This window comes from Eurosta solidaginis, unplaced genomic scaffold, assembly GCF_040869045.1.
Source record: "Eurosta solidaginis isolate ZX-2024a unplaced genomic scaffold, ASM4086904v1 ctg00000128.1, whole genome shotgun sequence".
In the NCBI taxonomy this organism is placed as follows: Eukaryota; Metazoa; Arthropoda; class Insecta; order Diptera; family Tephritidae; genus Eurosta; species Eurosta solidaginis.
The window spans coordinates 414,513-434,568 of record NW_027136902.1 but is presented as its reverse complement, the minus strand read 5'-3'; the positions used below and the strand labels follow the sequence as shown (position 1 = coordinate 434,568).

The window sequence follows — 20,056 nt, the reverse complement described above, 5'->3', positions numbered from 1 at the left end:
TATATGTTCAGCATGACATTTAGTGCCAAGGTAGGTGTTGTTCTCAGAGCGCCACTGATACCAATCAGCGCCGTCCGTTGCACTGACACTAACACTTTGGAGGTGCTCGCCATGTCCAGTGCTTTCCACCATACCAGCACCCCATATAGTAGAATCGGTTTGACCACCATCTCACAAAGCCAGTGTACTACTCCTGGCGAGAGTCCGCATATCTTTCTGATAGCCCCTCTGCAGCAGTACAAGGCAAGGGCGGCCTTCCTGGCCCGATCTTCCACATTGGGTCTCTAGGACTGTTTCTTGTCCAAAACAATCCCCAAATATTTAACCCTATCAGAAAGTACCAACAGCACCCCCCAATCGAGGGAGTTCTGAAATCGGGCATCTTATATCTCCTTGTAAAAAGAACCAATTCCGTTTTTCCCGGGTGGACCGCCAATCCACATGATTCAGCCCACTTAGCCACAGTATCCAAGTAGCCCTGCAGAACATCGCGCAGGGTGCCCAGAAATTTGCCTCTGACTAGGATAGCGAGGTCATCTGCATAGGCAACCACCCGACAACCATTGTCTCCAGCTCCACAAGAAGCTCGCTGACTACCACAACCCAGAGAAGAGGAGATAGGACACCCCCCCCTGTGGCGTGCCCCTGCACACCTTCTTCTTAATTATGGGCCCCTCCCCACTCCGCTGCGACAATTCTGCCGCATAGAAGTTTGTTAATAAATTCAGCCAGAGCCGCCTCGACTCCTAAACCCACCAGAACTCTTTCGTTTGCCCCCGGTAAGACATTGTTAAAAGCCCCCTCGATGTCTAGAAAGGCAGCCAGAGCATACACTTTGTGTTCTATGGACCCCCCTATTTGCTTTACAATCGAATGGAGAGCCGTTTCCGTCGATCTGCCCTTGCATTACGCATGCTGTGAAGCCGACAGTAACCCCCGAGGTATCCTTTCCCGAAGGTACAGGTTAATCAATCGCTCCAACGCCTTAAGAAGAAACGACGAGAGACTGATTGGCCTGAAATCCTTAGGTGATACATGAGGGCTTCTTCCGGCCTTTGGAATGAAAATAACCCTAACCGTGTGCCAAGACTTCGGGATATAGTTAAGCCTGAGGCAGTTAGTATAGATGATGGCCACCCAGCGGCAGCAAGTCCCCAAGGACTTTTGAAGTTGCGCAGGAATGATTCCATCCGGGCCCGGAGACTTATAGGGCTTGAACGACCCTATAGACCAGGTTATTTGACTTTCCCGTATTGGTATGGCAAGCACTTCTGCATGGCCAACGCCCGCCGACAATACAGGCGAAGATCCCAATTGGGACATCGGGAAAATTATTATCCAGTAAAAGCCTTAGGGACTCCTCGCTACTCATCGACCAGTCCCCACCATCATCTCTCAGATACCCCAGAGGAGCGGCCTTCTACGTTTTCGCATAAGCTTCGCCATGAATCTCGCTTGGCTTTCCTTATTTCATATTTATAAATCCCCAGACTCACCTTATAGAGCCCCCAGTCCGAGGGTAGTTTACTCCTCCTGGCTCTGTTGAAGAGCCGCTGACTGGACGCTCTTAGGTCGTCAAGAGAATCCGACCACCAGGGCGGCTTGTCCTTCCCCCTGTAAGTTTTCAATGGACAGGACAGTTGAAAGGCGCTATTGCTTGCCGAGGTGAAGTTTTCTACCAGAACGTCTATCTCAGATTCCGACAGGTCCGCCGCAGGCAACAGCTCTTCCAGCTTCCTACAATACAAGTCCCAGTTAGTACTTTTAGGGTTACTAAAAGATATTTTACCGGGACGTTCTTCGTTCAGCGAGAGCTGAATATATCGGTGATCAGAGAAGGAGTGTTCGTTGAGAGCCCTTCAGCCATATATCCGACCTTCCAGCTCTCTACTAACCAGGGCGAGGCCCAGGACCTCCTCCCTTACCGCAGTGATAAAAGTCGGGTCATTCCCTCTATTACATATACAAAGCCCCTCATCTACAATAAAAGTAAACAAAGACTCACCTCTAGTGTTGGTATCCGAGCTTCCCCAGATGCTATGACGGACATTAGAATCGGCACCGATAATCACGCCAACACCTCTCCGCCTTGCTTCAGCGGTGACTTCGCCCAGTATCGCAGGTGGTGGTCCCGCTACGTCACCGTGGGGCATGTACGCTGAGACCACCCACATTTCATTACTGCCTCGCTCGAGGCAGACCGTGGTTACGTCAGAATTGCTGAAATTAGAGAGAATAAAAGCTTTAATCTATTTTTTAACAAGCACACAGTATCTAGGCCTACCTGCCTCCCCATGCACCAAGGTGTTGAAATTTCCAGTCCTTTATCCAGAAATCTTTCTGCCGTTACTACTCAGCCACGGTTCCAGGACAAGGACTATATCCACTCCGCCTTTTTCAAGGCAGAGCAACAAATTCTCGGAAGCCGCCTTAGAGTGCTGAAGATTGATTTGACGGATTTCCATCAAAACCACTCTTCTTCCGCACCCTACACTTGGCGGATTCGTGTTAGTCTTGTCCATTCTTGAAAGTTCCCCCTAAAGGCCGCTATCCGGAGCCGATTGTGTAGTCGCCCTTCAACGGTGTTGTGGTTATCTATGCTACGCAGGGAGGCCACGCGAGGGTTGACGAATCATTACCTTATGGGTAATGCGTTCAATGCCAGACCGGACGCAAAGCGGGAAATTTTTCAACCGCACCTACACCACCGTACCTTGAGGCCCGCCAAGGTTTTAACGGGACGTGGGCAGGGGCAGCATTGGCCTACCAGCTATTTCGGTAAGGTTTCACCCCGACCTACTGAGGTGGCAGAATACCGCACCTACCAGCCCAAAGCCATCAAGTCCAAAACAGAATCAAAATACCTAACAATCCAGTTCGTCACCGTTGTGTACCGATCTTGACCCATAACAGGGTCCTCCCTCCCCTGAGCTCGGCACAATGACTCAGGGGTGCGGGTTTTATCGAGTTGTCCTCTCTAGATCCGCCATTATCAGTAGAAGCAGGGGCACCTCGTGCAGGACGTGATAACTAATCACGTGTGACAGTTCATTATTATGGCCGGTCTAAGACTGATACCAGTCCCTGATCCAAGGCCTGGAACCACGTATGATATCCAAGCCAAGTATCTTAACCCCACCCTAGGCATTAGATTTTGAGGTTCCTACATTTTCACAAGGAAATAAACATGAGCGTAGTGACCTTTAACATGCATATCTTATACTATCAGTCCTAGCAAAGCCGAATAATTTGCAGTGATTCCCGTGCAACCCACAGAAGAACAAGTATTTTCTTTTTCACTAGGAAACGTTCTTTAATGGTAACTTGCATTTCATTAAATAGAGAGCTTATGGATGCTATAAGTTCTGCTTTCATCTCTTTCCACTTGTGGTCAATATGATTGCCTCAGCTTGGAAGATTTATGTAAATACTGTAACGTATTTGAGGAAATTCCTGATAATTATACACCTTCTGCTAACTGTCGAATAAATATCTTCAATACTCAGTATTGCAAAATGGTCCTTATTCAGACTTCTTTGCAATCACAATCACAATTATACTTCACTACTAGCAGACCCGGCAGACGTTGTTCTGCCCTAAATTTGGACTATCTGCATATATTTTAATAAGCTTTTTCCATCTAACTCTGCCCTACCCCTCTACACTTTTCCTAATCTTCTTATTCACTCCTCCCTCCCTCTTTTTCGCTTCATCCCATATTCGTCTCATTCTATCTCTTTCTCAGTCTCCTTCCCTCTTTTCTCTTCTCTCAAGTTTTTCTCCTCCTTCTTCATCTCTTATTGCCAGTCCCAGAGGGTGGTATGTATTTTGTTCCAATCCATTTCCGAGTCTCAGTGCCAGTCTCACTCCGAGTCTCAGTCTCAGTCACAGTCCTAGTCCTAATCCCAGTCCCAGTCCCTTTTTGGTATCTTCCCGGAAAAAAGCATCGTAAATACTAATATAGGCAAATTTATATACGAAATTTCAGGCAAATCGAATAGGACGTATATAAATAGGTATGTGGGTATTATTAATTCTTGTCTTTACTTCAGCTTCGCATGCATATTTATCAGTTTTGCCAGGTTGATGCGACTAAATCGAATATCACTATGAACTTTAGCCACTCAGCGGTGTAAAACTTACTCTGCATTATAGCACACCTCAACAGCTTCAATTTGATACCCATAATATAAAAACATATTGTAGATGTATCCGGGTCCTTGTTTTGGCCTATATATCGAGACCGTAGTCACCCAGCAGTGTAAAACTTCTGAACTCTGTACTAAAGCATACATCAACAACTTCAATTTGATTCCCATAATGTATAAACACATTCTAGGGGTAGGTAGGTTGAACTGGCCGGTCCATGAGGACCTCACATAGACTGATTGAGTCCGTAGTATTACCAGAAGTTTGTTTTAACGACCAAACTGAAAAACCCTATCAAAAACCAGGACCTATGTTATAAAATAACTCCGTCCTCTTGGCAAATACCAGAAGCTTCCTAGGAATTAAGCTACTTGCTGCTTCTAGGTCTGACAGCTGTATCACTCCTAATAGCTGGATTCTTATCCTGGCAAGTGCAGGGCACGAGCACAGAACGTGCTCGATCGTTTCCTCCTCCAACCCGCAATTCCTACATCTGCTATCACTGACCAAGCCTAATTTAAAGGCATGTGACGCCAGAAGGCAGTGTCCAGTCAGAATACCCGTCATGAGTCTACAGTCCTCTCTTTTTAATGATAGGAGCAACTGTGTTAGTCTAAGGTTGTAAGACCTACACATAATCTTCGACACTTTACAGCCCCGCGCTTGAACCCACGCCTTTCCCGCTTGGTCGATAATGTGCACCTCTCGCCTTCTCTTTATCTCGCCCATTCTAATTGGGACATCTACGGAGCAAGCTTCAAGGGATGCGCCCTTTTTAGCTAGTTCGTCCGCTTTTTCATTCCCATCTATTCCCATATGCCCTGGGACCCAATATAGATGTATGCTTCTCCCTGTCCCGATTCTCTCCAGAGACTGCTTACACTCTAACACGCATTTAGATGCTGTGCTATGCGAGATTATTGCCTTAATTGCTGCTTGACTGTCAATATAAAAGTTAACACGGTTGCAGCTTAAGCTATTCTCTTCCAGGGTTTCTACTGCTTTGGTTACGGCTAATATTTCCGCTTGGAAAACGCTACAGTAATCCGGCAGCCTGTAGGATCTGCTTATTTCCGTATCAGCGCAGTATACCGCAGACCCTACTCCTTCCACTACTTTGGAACCATCGGTGTACACATGTATCGCTTCGTCCGCCATTTGCGCACCCTTGCGCCAACCGTCCACCTCTATTGTGGCCTTAAGATCTCCCTCGAAGCGCAGATAGGGAATCATGTAATCTGTTCGTCTTGTGATTGATGACGCTATACTACTATGGCCATATGGTCGGCGCTCAAGTTGCCCCGAAGCACCGAGCCTGGATGCGGTCGTTAACGCTTTGTTCTTTGCTACCAGATCCACAGGTGGGATGTGCAAAATGGCTTAGAGTGCAGCCGTCGGGGTTGTTTTCAGGGCTCCCGTAATGCTAAGCATCGATAGTCTGCATACCCCCACTAATTTTTTGAGGTATGTTGTTTTTTGTGGGGCTTTCCACCAAACAAGAACTCCATAGTATAGAATAGGGCTTACAATCGCTGTAAAAACCCAATGATAAAGAGAGTACGATAGGCCCCACGTACACCCCAGCATTCCTTTACATGCATAGAGTGCCGTTGAGGCCTTCTTGACCCTCTCCTCCACGTTGAGCTTCCATGACAGCTTACTGTCTAGGATGATTCCTAAATATTCTAGGGGTACCCTTTTCCACGTTTTGGGCTATATCTCGAGACCCTAGCCCCCCAGTTGTATGAAAATTATGCTGCACTATAGCACTCATCAACAGCTTTCATTTGACATCCATATTGTATAAACACATTCTAGGGGTATCCGAGTCCACGTTTTGGGCTATATCTCGAGACCCTAGCCTCCCAGTTGTATGAAAATTATCCTGTACTATAGCACTCATCAACAGCTTTCATTTGACATCCATCTTGTATAAACACATTCAAGGGGTATCCGAGTCCACGTTTTGGCCTATATCTCGAGGGGTATGAAAATTATCCTGTACTATATCACTCATCAACAGCTTTCATTTGATATCCTTACTGTATTAACACATTCTAGGGATACCCGGGTCCACGTTTTGATCTCAAGACCCTAGACACGTAGCGAAAAAAAGGTAGACGTTGGCCAATTCTCAGACCTACCCAATATGCTCACAAAATCTGATGAGAATCGGTTCATGCGTTTCGGAGGAGTTCAGCCTCTAAAACCGTGACAGAAGAATTTTATATATTAGACTAGCAGACCCGGCAGACGTTGTTCTGCCCTGAATTTGGCCTATCTGCATACATTTTAATAAGCTTTTTCCGTCTGGCTCTGCCCTACCCCTCTCCTCTTTTTCTTAATCTCTTTATTCACTCCTCCCTCTGTCTTTTTCGCTTCATCTCCATCTTCGTCTCATTCTATCTCTTTCTCAGTCTCCTTCTCTCTCTTCTCTTCTCTCAAGTTTTTCTCCTTCATCTTCATTTCTTATTGTCAGTCCCAGAGGGTGGTATGTATTTTGTTCCAGTCCCATTCCGAGTCTCAGTCCCAGCCCCACTCCGAGTCTCAGTCTTAGTCCCAGTCCTAGTCCTTATCCCAGTCCGTCTCTATTATACTTCCCGGAAAAAAACATCGTAAATACTAATGTAGGCAAATTTATATACGAAATTTCGGGCAAATCGAATAGGTCGTATGTAAATAGGTATGTGGGTATTATTAATTCTTGTATTTATTTCGGCTTCGCATGCATATTTATCAGTTTTGCCAGATTGATGCAACGAAATCGAATATCACAATGAACTTCAGAGCTCTCAGCAACAGCTTTCATTTGATATCCATAATACACACACATTCTAGCGGTATCCGGGTCCATGTTTTGGCCTATATTTCGAGGCCCTAGTCACTCAGTGGTGTAAAACTTACTCTGTATTATAGCACACATCAACAGCATCAATTTGATACCCATAATATAAAAACACATTCTAGGTGTATCCGGATCCATGTTTTGGCCCATATCTCGAGACCGTAGTCACCCAGCGGTGTAAAACTTACTCTGTACTAAAGCATACATCAACAGCTTCAATTTGATACCCATAATGTAAAAACACATTCTAGGGGTACCCGGGTCCATCTTTTGGGCTACATCTCTAGACCCTATCCTCGCAGTTGTATGAAAATTATCCTGTACTATAGCACTTATCAACAGCTTTCATTTGACTTCCATATTGTATAAACACATTCTAGGGGTACCCGGGTCCACGTTTTGGGCTATATCTCGAGACCCTAGCCTCCCATTTGTATGATAATTATCCTGTACTATAGCACTCATCAACAGCTTTCATTTGATATTCATATTGTATAAGCATATTCTAGGGGTACCCGGGTCCACGTTTTGGGCTATATCTCGAAACCCTATCCTCCCAGTTGTATGAAAATTATCCTGTACTATAGCACTCATCAACAGTTTTAATTTGATATCCATATTGTATAAACACATTCTAGGGGTACCCGGGTCCACGTTTTTGGCTATATCTCAAGATCCTAGCCTCCCAGTTTTATGAAAATTATCCTGTAATATTGCACTCATCAACAGCTTTCATTTGATATTCATATTGTAAAAACACATTCTAGGGGTACCCGGGTCCATGTTTTGGGCTACATCTCGAGACCCTAGCCTCCCAGTTATATGGAAATTATCCTGTACTATAGCACTCATCAGCAGCTTTTATTTGATACCCATATTGTATAAACATATTCTAGGGGTACCCGGGTCCACGTTTTGGGTTATATCTCGAGACCCCAGCCTCCCAGTTGTATGAAAATTATCCTGTACTATAGCACTCATCAGCAGCTTTCATTTGACTTCCATATTGTATAAACACATTCTAGGGGTAACCGGGTCCACGTTTTGGCCTATATCTCGAGACCCTAGTCACCCAGGGGTATGAAAATTACCCCGTACTATAGCACTCATCAACAGCTTTCATTTGATATCCATGTTGTATGAACACATTCTAGGGGTACCCGGGTCCACGTTTTGATCTCAAGACCCTAGACACGTAGCGAAAAAAAGGTAGACGTTGGCCGATTCTCAGACCTACCCAATATGCTCACAAAATTTCATGAGAATCGGTTTAGCCGTTTCGGAGGAGTTCAGCCTCTAAAACCGTGTCAGAAGAATTTTATATATTAGATTAGCGTGTTTGACTTGAGAAGCAGAGACCGTGATATTTTTGTACACATGAATTGTAATAGGCAGATTTCACCGTTGTGTTTCATTTAAAAAATACGGCTAATGGCCAAGCAGCGACATCTATTTTTGAAAAAGTAGCGTTGCCAAACTAAAGACAAGAAATTACCAAATTCTCTGGCTCATAAATCGAACTAGACTGCTATCTGGATTTATCTGGCTCAAATCCTTGTTGTTGCATTTACATGCAAAATTTTTTTTATCTCGCTCAGGATATTTGCGACCGCAAATCACTCTGCATCAATTCATTTTGTGAATGTGTGTGTTGCACTTACAAATTACATATAAGACCAGTATCGAAAAAACTACGCAGCGAACGTGATCGTTGTTCGTTTGTGCACATTTATTCATTATTGGGTAGAGTAATTAATCAATTAATTGGCGGCCACCGTGGTGTGATGGTAGCGTGCTCCGCCTACCACACTGTATCCCCTGGGTTCACACCCCGGGCAAAACAACATCAAAATTTTAGAAATAATGTTTTTCAATTAGAAGAACATTTTTCTAAGCGGGGTCACCCCTCGGCAGTGTTTGGCAAGCGCTCCGGGTGTATTTCTGCCATGAAAAGCTCTCAGTGAAAACTTATCTGCCTTTGCAGATGCCGTTTGCAGTCGGCATAAAACATGTAGGTCCCGTCTGGCCAATTTGTAGGGAAAATTAAGAGGAGCACGACGCAAATTGAAAGAGAAGCTCGGTCTTAGATCTCTTCGGAGGTTAAAGCGCCTTACATTTATTTTTATTTAATTAATCAATATGCGCACAAGGGAACAACAGTCATATTTAGTTGGTGTATTTTTTTTTTTTGTTACTTATCTATTTATGTGCGTTATCTCGTGAAGCCGTGAAACAACATGTATTCACTCAAAGCCAGCTCTACGCGCCATAAAATGCCGATCCCTCGTCAAATTAAAACTTCTGAAGCTCACAGTCTCCTTTACGCCGACATCAACATATTCCAGCGAATTAAAACCCAGCAGCTGAGCTGGCTAGGCCATGTTATGCGAATGGAAGATGACGCTCCGGCTAAGAAAGTGTTTCTATTGGAACCCGCCTATGGAAGAGGGCGGCTCCACTCCACTGAAAGGATCATGTGGAAAACGATTTAAACTTCCTTGGTATGACGACTTGGAGCCTGCTGGCAGAGGGAAGAAGCGACTAGCGCCTTGTTGGACGGTCATAACCGTTTAAACGGTTAAGTGTAAATAAGGGTGGTGATTTGAAGTGAGATTTTATTATACAGGATTACTCCTGGATATTTAACTTCGGAGGACAACCAAAAAGTTGAGGTCCGAAATATTGCTCACCTTCTACGTCTAAAGAAAATAATAATACTAGTTTTGGCATGGTTAGTCTACTGTCCAGCTCAATACACCAAATATCAATCATATTAAGGGGACCGTCCTTTCCATCTCCTATGCACGTTATGTGACTTTTTTCGAAAAACAACCGAACAAAATCTGTCAAATAAAATGCCGGTCAGCGTAAGTTGGAGATAATAGAAATGGCTCTACAAGCCATTGGCTCTTTCCTACTGTTATAATTAAAGGGCCTGTGGCAAACGCCAAGTGTCACGGTATTGCGTTAGTACGCTACGCTGGATGCTAAGAATATCCATTCCATGTTGTAATCGCCATAACTCCCTGAAGCAGCTTTGGTTGATTAAAATTGATAAATGCAACATATTGTCCTTATAGAAAAGCGCAATTGAGATTTACATAAGAAATCTCTGTATAGAGTGTTTGATAGCTGTCAAAAGGCTCCTTAGCATAACTCATTCACCAGCGCTCTGAAAACATACAAGTTGTGATTCAGTTGGTGGTCCTTAGAGTGCGCCCCTTAGTTGTTAGCTTCAAAACTTCACACATTAAGCAGAAAAAACGGTGACCCCAAGTTCCTCTTGGAACTGTGAAATGGACAAGTATAGCCTAGACGGTTCAATGTGGTCTTATTAAACCCATTATCGAGATGGTTGAGCCAATGCTTAATGGTGCTTTTTGCGAAACGTATCCAATCCATATCTGCAAAAGACCATCAACATTGATAATACTCCCCCAAAAAATGCGTAGAGTGTCTTTATCCCTATTCTACTTTCTTAGGATATTTCGCTGTTCCAGTACCTTGATTTCGAAAGCAGCTCTTTCCGCCGAATGGTTCGCCTTATTTTATTTCTTTCTGAATAAATATTGCTTTCTCTAAACTCAACTTCTAAAGCTCTTTGTTATAGTGAGTGTCATAAGAATTGAAGTAAATCAGTCGAAGAACCTCATGGGTGGTTTGAGTGGACCGCATCAGTCCTAATTTTTTATACTCAGTTGAGCAGAGCTCACAGAGTATATTAACTTCGATTGGATAACGGTTGGTTGTACAGGTATAAAGGAATCGAGATAGATATAAGCATCCATATATCAAAATCATCAGTATCGAAAAAAAATTTGATTGAGCCATGTCCGTCCGTCCGTCCGTCCGTCCGTCTGTCCTTTAACACGATAACTTGAGTACATTTTGAGGTATCTTGATGAAATTTGGTATGTAAATTCCTGGGCACTCATCCCAGATCGCTATTTAAAATGAACGATATCAGACTATAACCACGCCCACTTTTTCGATATCGAAAATTTCGAAAAACCGAAAAAATGCGATAATTCATTGCCAAAGGCGGTTAAAGCGATGAAACTTGGTAGATGGGTTGACGTTATGACGCAGAATAGAAAATTAGTAAGATTTTGGACAATGGGCGCGGCACCGCCCACTTTTACAAGAAGGTAATTTAAAAGTTTTGCAAGCTGTAATTTAGCAGTCGTTGAAGATATCATGACGAAATTTGGCAGGAACGTTACCACTATTACTATATATGTGCTAAATTAAAATTAGCAAATCTCTTCAAAGCCTTTTCTCCCGGGAGTGGGAGTCGAACTCGCACCCCTACGATAGTTGAAATGGTTGTAAACGCATTCAGCTACGTCATGCCTGTTGTGAAGTCTTTCCCAATTGCCTTCTTTTTGCATATTTTAATCTTTTACACATTGCATACTTCGTATGCAATTATGTGTTAAAGCTATGCTTGGTACGGCGGCTTTCAAAGAAACTTTGGTTTTGTTGCTGTTTCCGTTCTATTTATAGAACTACAACGAATTAACCAATTTTGTCTGTTTGTATGATTTTTTTAATAATCGGGGATTGCCCATATTGCTTTTTTTAAATGTATGAAAACATTTATTTGAAGCAACTTTTTAATTTTTTATAATTTATTTAATAATTTTGGGAAGTATGCAATGTGTAAAAGATTAAAATATGCAAAAAGAAGGCAATTGGGAAAGACTTCACAACAGGCATGACGTGGCTGAATGCGTTTACAACCATTTCAACTATCGCAGGGGTGCTAGTTCGACTCCCACTCCCGGGAGAAAAGGCTTTGAAGACATTTACAAGGTATAATCGAAACAGCTGTCGCCTTGTCCGTCCTGATGTCACGTTGTTTAAATATTTCCCAAAATTATTAAATAAATTATAAAAAATTAAAAAATTGCTTCAAATAAATGTTTTCATACATTTAAAAAAAAGCAATATGGGCAATCCCCGATTATTAAAAAAATCATAAAAATTAGCAAAATTGGATGAAGAAAACGGTCACTTTTTAAAAAAAAAAATTTTTTAATTCAAATTTTAACAAAAAATTTAATATCTTTATTGTATATAAGTAAATTAAGTCAAAATTCAACTCAAGCAATGATATGATGCAACAAAATAGAAAAATAAAAGAAAATTTCAAAATGGGCGTGGCTCCGCCCATTTTCATTTAGTTTGTCTAGAATACTTTTAATGCCATAATTCGAACAAAAATTTACCAATCCTTCTCAAATTTGGTAGGGGCATAGATTCTATGACCGTAACTGCTCTCTATGAAAATGGGCGAAATCGGTGGAAGCCACGCCCAGTTTTTATACACAGTCCACCGCTTATCCTTCCGCTCGACCGTTAACACAATAACTTGAGCAAAAACCGATATATCTTTACTAAACTTAGCCCACGTACTTATCTGAACTCTCTTTATCTTGGTATAAAAAATGGCCGAAATCCGACCATAACCACGCCCACTTTATCGATATCGGAAATAACGAAAAATGAAAAAAATGCCATAATTCTATACCAAATACGAAAAAAGGGATGAAACATGGGAACTGGTTTTGTTTATTGACGCAAAATATAACTTTGGAAAAAACTTCGTAAAATGGGTGTGACACCTACCTTATTAAGTAGAAGAAAATGAAAAAGTTCTACAAGGCGAAATCAACAGCCTTGGAATCTTGGCAGGAATACTGTTAATGGTATTGCATATATAAATAAATTATCAGTACCCGAAAGATTATTTTATGGATCACCTGGTCCACATTTTGGTCGATATCGCGAGAACGCCTTCACATATATATCTAAGGGCCACTCGCTTTTAAAACCTTCATTAATACCTTTAATTTGATATCCATATCGTACAAACACATTCTAGAGTCACCCCTGGCCCACACTAATAGCGATATCTCGAAAAGGCGTCCACCTATAGACCTAATGCCCACTCCCTCTTAAAATGCTCAGTAACACCTTTCGTTTGATACCCATATCGTACAAACATTCTAGAGTCACCCCTGGCCCACCCTAATGACGATATCTCGAAAAGGCGTCCACCTATAGACCTAATGTCCACTCCCTCTTAAAATGCTCAGTAAAACCTTTCGTTTGATACCCATATCGTACAAACATTCTAGAGTCACCCCTGGCCCACCTTAATGGCGATATCTCGAAAAGGCGTCCACCTATAGACCTAATGTCCACTACCTCTTAAAATGCTCAGTAACACCTTTCGTTTGATACCCATATCGTACAAACATTCTAGAGTCACCCCTGGCCCACCCTAATGGCGATATCTCGAAAACGCGTCCACCTATAGACCTAATGCCCACTCGCTCTTAAAATGCTCAGTAGCACCTTTCGTTTGATACCCATATCGTACAAACATTCTAGAGTCACCCTAGGCCCACCTTTATGGCGATATCTCGAAAAGGCGTCCACCTATAGAACTAAGGATTACTCCCTTTTAAAATACTCATTACCACCTTTCATTTGATACCCATATCGTACAAACACATTCTAGAGTCACCCTTGCCCACCCTAATGGCGATATCTCGAAAAGGCGTCCACCTATAGACCTAATGCCCACTCCCTCTTAAAATGCTCAGTAACACCTTTCGTTTGATACCCATATCGTACAAACATTCTAGAGTCACCCTTGGTCCACCTTTATGGCGATATCTCGAAAAGGCGTCCACCTATAGAACTAAGGATTACTCGCTTTTAAAATACTCATTACCACCTTTTATTTGATAGCCATATCGTACAAACACATTCTAGAGTCACCCCTGGCCCACCCTAATGGCGATATCTCGAAAAGGCGTCCACCTATAGACCTAATGCCCAGTCCCTCTTAAAATGCTCAGTAACACCTTTCGTTTGATACCTATATCGTACAAACATTCTAGAGTCACCCCTGGCCCACCCTAATGGCGATATCTCGAAAAGGCGTCCACCTATAGACCTAATGCCCACTCCCTCTTAAAACGCTCTGTAACACCTTTCGTTTGATACCCATATCGTACAAACGTTCTAGAGTCACCCTTGGTCCTCCTTTATGACGATATCTCGAAAAGGCGTCCACCTATAGAACTAAGGATTACTCCCTTTTAAAATACTCATTACCATCTTTCATTTGATACCCATATCATACAAACACATTTTAGGGTCACCCCTGGCCCACCCTAATGGCGACATTTCGAAAAGGCGTCCACCTATAGACCTAATGCCCACTCCCTCTTAAAATGCTCAGTAACACTTTTCGTTTGATACCCATATCGTACAAACACATTCTAGAGTCACCCCTGGTCCACCTTTATGGCGATTTCTCGAAAAGGCGTTCACCTATAGAACTAAAGCCCATTCCCTTTTAAAATACTCATTACCACCTTTCATTTGATACCCATATCTTACAAACACATTCTAGAGTCACCCCTGGACCACCTTAATGGTGATATCTCGAAAAGGCGTCCACCGATAGACCTAACGCCCACTCCCTCTTAAAATGCTCAGTAACACCTTTCATTTGATACCCATATCGTACAAACATATTCTAGAGTCACCCCTGGTCCACCTTTATGGAGATTTCTCGAAAAGGCGTTCACCTATAGAACTAAAGCCCATTCCCTTTTAAAATACTCATTACCACCTTTCATTTGATACCCATATCGTACAAACACATTCTAGAGTCACCCCTGGTCCACCTTAATGGTGATATCTCGAAAAGGCGTCCACCGATAGACCTAATGCCCACTCCCTTTTAAAATGCTCAGTAACACCTTTCATTTGATACCCATATCGTACAAACAAATTTTAGAGTCACCCCTGGTCCACCTTTATGGCGATTTCTCGAAAAGGCGTTCACCTATAGAACTAAAGCCCATTCCCTTTTAAATACTCATTACCACCTTTCATTTGATACCCATATCGTACAAACACATTCTAGAGTCACCCCTGGTCCACCTTAATGGTGATATCTCGAAAAGGCGTCCACCTATAGACCTAATGCCCACTCCCTCTTAAAATGCTCAGTAACACCTTTCATTTGATACCCATATCGTACAAACAAATTCTAGGGTCAGCCCTGGTCCACCTTTATGGCGATATCCCTAAACGGCGTCCATCCATAGAACTATGGCCTAATCTCTGTTAAAATACTATTTAATACCTTCCATTTGATACACATGTCATACAACCACATTCCAGGGTTACCCTAGGTTCATTTTCCTACATGGTGATTTTCCTTATTTTGTGTCCATAGCTCTCAACTGAGTATGTAATGTTCGGTTACACCCGAACTTAGCCTTCCTTACTTGTTAAGATTTGTTTTGATATAGCATATTTGTTCTCTTCATCTACACACCTTAGGTTATACTAGCCCAATATTGGTCGTACCTCTGTAAAAAGCAGAAACATATACACATTTGCATAATTTGTGCTGATTTGATTCGTAAATACTCATTGAATTTATAAAAAATTCCTTCTTTTCAGGATAAACACGTTTAGACACAAATACCTATGTAAATACCAATTAACGTCACTTACAACTGAGTACTGGCTACTGGTTAATGTTTAAGGAATGAAGAGCAAACAAAAAAGTAGAGAAAATGATACGAACTTAACACGAAAAACAGACAGGAAAAAATTGCAAATGTAATGTACCTTAAACAAACAACAACAAAATGACAAAATAATTTAACCCAATGCAGCTAGTAGGATTCTCGTATTTTTTTGTTGTATGCATAGATGTGTAGGCTAGGGTATGGCTTTTTTATAAAACTTGTCATACAAATCAAGACTCCCTTTTGTCGGATATGAGAAATCCTTAATTTATGTTAGTTTAAATTGAGCAGTAGCAACCCCGGTAAGAGGAAGCTTACTTGGGGTTGAATAAGACCCCTCTTTGCCATGAATAAGCCCTCCGGAGATCCAAGCGAGCCTACACCAACATAAATTTACTTGTTTTGGCAAAAGTTGACTCTTTGACTTTCCCACATGTTCTTCATATAGTTTCAGCAGTAAATTTTTCCATTATATTACAACATTTCTCATGAACTACCATTGTAAAATGACTCATCAAAGCCCCAATTATTATAAGATCATTTGTCTTGCCTAATTATTTTTGTAGCAATAAGGACACACCCGAAGGTTTTGGAGACCCACCCTCTAGACCCATGAGGACCTTGGGGTCACCAAAGCCTCGGCTGCTAAATAAACAGGATTCGCCATTTATATATGAGTTTGAAAATTTGGTTGGATAGGCTACAAATTGCGCTGGAAACTCATTGAAAAGTTTCCTCTACACAACCCCTTGAATCCCCCTTCCACTCATAAGCAATGTCAAGTCCATCGCTCTTGTTGGCTGAGTACTTCCATAGGCCGTTGCCTCCTGATTTAATCAAATGATGTATGATTTATCAAAAAATAAAATCTTCCGATTACACAGTCCGGCAAAATTTAACCAACTTTCAGACCCATAGACCAGACCATATATTTCCGAAGGATTATGATGCGCTGAATCCAAATCATGCCTCAGAATTGCTCTATCGGCTCTGGTTTTTGATATATCCTAAACTAAAAGTGCAAAAAACACCGTTAATGCCCATATTTGAGGTTATGTAGCCTTGCAGATGTTTTCTTTGACAAAAATTAAAGGATAGTATCTTTAAACACAAGTCTTCTTCTTTCAAGTGGCTTTGAGCTCGCTCAAATATCATCTTTTTTCGCTGAGATATCGAATTTAGAAATTTTCATGTTTCTAAATTTTCCTACACCTGAAAATCGGTTGAGATAATATAGACGTGATATAGTCGATTACTAATTTTCTTGAATTGAGTCTTATTTTTCTTAAAGTTTTGTCTCACACCATAAATGTTCTAACTCACTACACCCCTACACTATCTAACCGTCGGGTACCAAGTCACACAGCCCTAATCCCTAGAAACCACCCCTATCATACAGCAAGTAGGCTAACCGACTTAACCCAGGGGGCAGCGTTTACTCACATATTTTTCCTAAATCTTATTTGTCTAGATATTTCACACCACAAGTGGGCTAACCAGCTTAACTGTTAACCCATCAACTCCCCTATCCCCTAACCTTCTACCTACCACCCCTACCACACAACAAGAAACATGAAAATTTCAAAATGCGATATCTCAACGAAAAAAAAAAAGTTAATTGAGCAAACTTAACGCAATTTTAAAGAAGAAGATTTGTGTTTAAAGATGCCATCCTTTAATTTTGGTGAAACAAAAAATCTTCAAGTCTACATAACCTCAAATATGGGCAAAAACGGTGTTTTTTGCACTTTTATGTTAGGATATCCCGAAAACCAGGGCTGATAGAGCAATTTTGAAGCCATATTTCGATTCATCGAATCAAAATCCTTCGGCTCGCCAGTCGCTTATTTGCTCTGCCACTGACACCAAATGATCACACCAAGGAAGTTTAAATCCTTTTCTACCTGATCCTTCCAGTGGAATGGGGGCCGGCCTTTTCCTCTGCTTCCGTAGGAGTGTTCCGATGAAAAATTCTTTCTTAGAAGGAGCGTCATCTTTCATTCGCATAACATGGCCTGCGTTGATAACTGCGATAAGCTCGTACAGCTCGTATTTAAATCTTCTTCCGCACTCGCCACCGCCAACGCGTAGAGTTCCTTAAATCCTTCAAAGAGCTTCTCCCTCGAACACTCCCAGAGCCGCTTCAGAAAATAAAGTTTCAAAAATCAATACTAATTTGCAGAGACCAAAATCTTCTTGTTAGACCAAAATTGATTAAGCTACAAAACTGCATGCTCAAAAAGTACTTTTTCACTTACTCAATTCAAAGAAGTTTTTCGGCGCATATCGAAACTGAAGAAAAAAAATTAAAAATTAAATGATAAAATTAAAAAAAAAATAAAATTGTACTGGCATTTTTCTGCTCACTCCTGTAAGTAATAAAAACTTAAATTTTGCTTTGAAAACATACTTAGTTGAAATAAACCAACTCAGATTTCAGTGATATCCATAAGCAGCGTCGGACCTCTATGTCAGGAATTGCCCGCCGAATCCTGTTGTTAAAGAACCAACGCCTCTAACACCGCTCCCACTATGGTCCACCACTGTTGAAACTGCAAGTTTCCTTGGACTGCTGTTAGAGGACATTGATGAAAATTTGTGATGGGTTGCAGTTGTTAGGTGGGGCGAAGCACTGCTACAACAAAAACATCAAGGATAAAAACCAATTTCTGTCAAACTATTTTTAAAACTTGTAATAAAACATAAATCTAATGAGTACGTATGGTCACCAGTAAACATACATATGTCATTCAAAAGATTCACCATTTCAGCGGTATTCTGATTTAAAAATTTGATTTCGACCACGGATCGTATAACCCGTTATGGGCTCTGATTAATGTTTTTTTATTTATCTAATAAATCAATTTTTTGCTTAGCTACGAGTGTGATAAATAAAATTTTTTTAAGCGCTTAATCACAAATACTCACTCTGACCTGATATAACAAATTTTTCACAGGCAATGAACTAATACAAATTTTTTTGTTAGTCCTGCTCTTAAGATGAATGAAAATAAGGCACACCCTTATATCCACATTTACATCTTAACAATCAAACAACATATTCGTACCTCATTCTTTTGCGCATTTAATTTAATTATACTTTTTTATTTCACTTACAAAAATCTTTTACGCTGATATTGCATGCGTTGAATATGTACAACACATCGTATCCAGGTAATTATGCGCAATCTGTTTGTTGTTTTTGTGCCACCAAGGCAGCAGTGCCACCAGCAGGGCCAATGAAACACTAAAAACTCACCAAACCAACATTTGCGAGCGCCAGTTTGACAGTACGATTAGCTTACGAAAACAAGCGACTAAATAGTTCAACAAAAACATACAAAAAAGTTCGAGCAGCAAAAAAAATTCTGTATTTAATAAAAAGCAAAAAAAAAAAACAAGAAAACAGCCAAACATCAATCAAAATTGCTGCTACAAAAGACGAAATTAAAATTGGCGACGGTGTTTGGTGAATGTGGCGGAATGGCAGCAATAAAAGCCACAAGCTAGCGCCTTAGTTGTTGTTTGTGCTACTTTTTTATGTTTTATTTTTATACCGTTCATGAAAATGAAATGGTATATTAACTTTGTCACGAACCTCAAAATTGTAAGTCCTTAAAAGAAAATAGATAGACCTACCAATAAGTATGCCGAAATGATCAGGCTGAAGAGCTGGGCTGATTTAGCCATGTACCTCTCCGTCTGTCTGTTTATATGCACACTATTCCCTTACTGAGATATTTTAATAAAATTGGTGAGCGGGTATATTTAGGTGTCCGATTAGACATTTGTCGGATCACTATAGCATATATCCCCATAAAACCGATTTTTAAAAAAAGACGATTTTTCTCATATGTTCCTCAATTTATCAGATTGAAGCCTCAAACTTCACCATATGCCTTCGTATATTGCACGTATTGTTGTCTGAAAAAAGGGATGATATCGGTGGTATATATGGCATAGGTCCCCTACAACCGATTATTCCGATAAGAAGCTTTTCGTAATTACTGCCACATTTTAACAGCTAGAGGCTTCAAATTTCGCCGAATGCTTACGTATATAGAACTAAATGTTGTCTGAAAAATTCGAAGAGATCGGTCGTATATATAGCATATGTCCCTACAACCGATTGTTCTGATAAGAAACTTTTCGCAATTTCTACACCAATTTAACAGCTAGAGGCTTCAAATTTGACCAAATGCTTACGTGTATAGCATATATTGTTGTCGAAAATCATAGAGATCGGTGGTATATTTTATACTAACTTTGCATCCTCACACAAATTACCTACCCATTTTTTATTTTATATACGTATATTTAAGATATGTTCACTATATATCTTATACAGCCGAATATTTGAATATTAAGATTGGGATAAGATTATTGTTCAGCCCCATTCATGAAAGGTATGAAACCTTCCGCACTTCCGAAGACAGTCCCGTCCTTACTTGTTTCTTGTTGATGTTGTTAATGTTTTCACTATGGAATTGTAACA

General features: G+C 41.1%; 1 pseudogene; it reads left to right on the top strand.

Annotated features, from left to right (window-relative positions):
* LOC137235733 (protein serrate-like) overlaps nt 1-20,056 on the top strand; it is a 267,267-nt pseudogene that overhangs the window by 145,817 nt on the left and 101,394 nt on the right.